This window comes from Morone saxatilis, unplaced genomic scaffold (assembly GCF_004916995.1).
Source record: "Morone saxatilis isolate NCDOM2014 unplaced genomic scaffold, NCSU_SB_2.0 Contig16, whole genome shotgun sequence".
Lineage (NCBI taxonomy): Eukaryota > Metazoa > Chordata > Actinopteri > Moronidae > Morone > Morone saxatilis.
Window position 1 is genome coordinate 32,541 of NW_023339718.1, and position 3,328 is coordinate 35,868.

Below are 3,328 nucleotides of genomic sequence, written 5' to 3' on the forward strand. Positions count from 1 at the left end.
TCAGCAGATATTAAATGGGGATCAGGGGCAAAAAAAACATTTTTACCGTGGTATCAAACTGGTATTGAGAATCGTGGCACTGGTATCAACGACTACATTTCTGATATGGTGACATTTTTACTCAGGTGATACACACCTGCAAGGAATCAGTTCCATGTTCATGCCACCATGTAAAATAAAATAAAATAAAATAAAATAAAATAAAATAAAATAAATCAGTGAACAGAAATCGATTTCCGTTCGGTGACTCGAGTGAACAAACCACAGCGACTGCGTGGAAACGGACGGGGCGACGATATCAAGAGAAAGTAGTTTCCTCCGCTCTGAGAGAAGATTACTGTGTACGATGCTGAAATGTAAAAAGGACTTTGGATCAACCAATCAGCTCCGTTGACGCGCAGCTCCGCATGACGTGTTGCTGATATTTGGTTCGAGAGTCGATTCCTCTGCAACCGACTTTTACCCACAACGCCCTTCTCTGTTCACAGACATCTTTATCCCAGCTCAATGCAAAGATCTCTATCAGGGTTTATAAAATATGGAAAATAAAATCATAACCCCATTTTAGGATTTTAATCAGGACTCCTACAGCGGCCGTGTTAAACTGCCACCAGGTGTCGGTCCCCCTCTGAACAGCTCCAGGTTCAGGTCTGAGCTCCTACCTGGACTCTGCATGTTAATGTAGCAGAGGATCTTGTCTCGTCCTCTCACCGGCTCGGCCTCGGCCCTGCCCCCCTCCTCTCGCTCCATGTCGGCCTTTAAACCTTCACCCACCTCCACGACGTCTCAGAGGGGAAACCAAACACGGATTTTCTGGATCTCATGATGTCCTGCCTACAGCCGAGCGCTCCGATCCTGCCTCGAAAAAAAACTGACGTCATGTGGCAGGAATCAGGTCCGGACTACGTTCTCCCCTCTGAGCTCCACTGTTCGGTCTTTTAGGTTGTCACTTGTAATTTAAAGATGCACTTCACTGCACTGATAACTGAAATCTGCAGGATATCCTCTTTCACCGCTCCCCCTCTGCACCTGCAGGCTGATCTTTCACATTTTCACCTTAGCCGAGACTCACAGAGGAACTAACACCACTTCTGTTCTTCTTTTTTGGCATTAATCCGAAAGCTGCAGTCGTCTTCACTGTTGAAGATTTAAAACGACGCAACTTTCTCTCCGTCTGTCTCCCTCTCCGAGCCTCAGTTCAAAGCTCAGGAGAGCAGCTTGGAGATGTGTGACATCACCGTTGCCCCCAGCCAATCCTGCGATGGCAGTGATATCACCGAGGCAACACCCCCCTCCCCTCCCCTCCCCTCCTCTCCTCTGCTGCATCTTTCACTCTGTGGATGGATGATGTCATCGTTTCAGCTGCCGCTCAGTGTGAGCGACTGAGTGATCGACGCACTGACTCAGAGGAAACGGATGAATGAATGAATGAATGAATGAAAGACAATCTGACTGAATGATTCATTCAAACAATCCATCATTTTAATTTGTTTACTTTGTTTATAAAATGTCAACAGTTTACTTCCATGCTAGCAATGCTAACACACTGATGTTTATCATGTTGTCCATCTTAGCATGCTAACAATAGCTAATTAGCAGTAAACACAGCTGATGTTTTTAAAACACTCTGTAGATGTGATGTCACGCCTGTCGAAGAACTCAATGGTGGATTCATTTTTAGGTTTTTAGATCGTGGAGAAAGTTGAAATGTCTCCAAACGACCAATCAGCAACCTCGGTGGCTGCAAATGAAGCCAAGTAAAAACCTGCAGTTCCTCTAACGGCCACTAGAAGCCGGCTCCAGCAGTGAGTCTCCATAAGGCCCCAGATTAAAATGCACAACTTTACAGCAGAAATCAACACGTTTACAGCCTGGTTCACATCAGAGTGAGGAAGGAAGGAAGTCTGCGAAATGTGACTAAATGTAACCTAAACCTAAACGTTACCTCATCTGTGAACAACGTCTATTAAATTCTCATCAGCAACAATGAAAACCACAACTCCCATGATCCAATGCTATTTCACAACATTATCAAACAACATCTGCATTGTTCTGGTGTAAAAGACGCCTGAATGGCAGAAATACACAAAAACCTCAGAGGACCAGCAGTCAGTTCTCAAATCCATCAGGCTAAAACTGGCTACGTTCTGGCTATCTGATCAATCAACCAGTTTATAAATCTGCCTCAGCACTATTTCTGATCACATGTGCTACGATGACAAATGTCCAGCTCTAATTTGACAGCCTGTCCATCCATAATCTCATCTGGATGGAAAATGTGACAAACATCTGACCCTTCAGATTGAGCAACAGCTGTGACTTGTGACGGTGACACAGATCCAGCGTGACGCCGCTTCACTGCCGTAAGAGGAAGTGAGAGCGATAATCGAAGACCCCGTGAAAGGTTGAGGCATCTTAAGTCGTGTTTGTGAAGGAGCTTTGAGTCTTTAACTCCTTGGCTGACAGGATGAATTAAAACGGTTTAATAAACATTAACATGTTCACATTAAAGTGTCTTTAATGGCGATATCTTAAACCAACCCTGCAGTCAAACAGGTCATGTGATTCCTAATGATAGAACAAAACAATTACATTCTCCTCCATTAACCACTAACCCTTTAAAAGGCAGCACTTCACTGCACCATGCAGAGGTAAGTGACTCTAATATGAGCTAAACTCTGACGGTAATGAAGCTTTTATCTCTGCTCTCTCATTAGCAAACATCAGCGAATAAAACATTCAGAACAGAGTCTCTGACGTCACCGGATAAAAGCAGCAGACACTCCATCAGAGTTCAACCTCCGTAAAAAAAAAAAATCATTCTCCAGGACATTTTCCTGACAATACAGGACATATAATTTAATCATGTTTTATTCTTCCTTTTTTAAATGTGCAGGTTGTCTGAGGTTCATTACAGTAGGTGGTCAGTGTTTGAGACTCTCCTCTGTGTACTCCCCAGTGAACGGACTGCGTTTTACTTGTAACATACGTACAAGATCAAACTAAGCAGAAGTTATTTTATGACAGAAAATGTCTTCTCACCTCTTGGTCTATTAAAATAAGTAGAAAATGTTATTTTCATGTACAATTAACCTTTATTTGGGTGTATTTATTAACCACAACAAGAAGACGTTTTGCCACTGAGCTTTTGTCTGAAAGAAAAAATAGACTCGATGCCAAAAAGTTCATCCTGTGTTTAACACTGTGCTGGTTCTACAGAGATTATTTCCAGAATATCTGGTCATTGTTATCCATTTCCAGGTGTTTCCATGGAAATCTAAATTACCAGGTTTTTTTAGGACGCGATACACACAGATACACACAGATA

General features: G+C 42.9%; 1 protein-coding gene across 1 annotated transcript in view; it reads right to left on the reverse strand.

Moving 5' to 3' along the window:
- LOC118325919 (phosphatidylinositol 3-kinase regulatory subunit alpha-like) overlaps window positions 1-3,328 on the reverse strand; it is a gene marked incomplete at its 5' end in the record, with an annotated part of 10,535 nt that overhangs the window by 7,076 nt on the left and 131 nt on the right.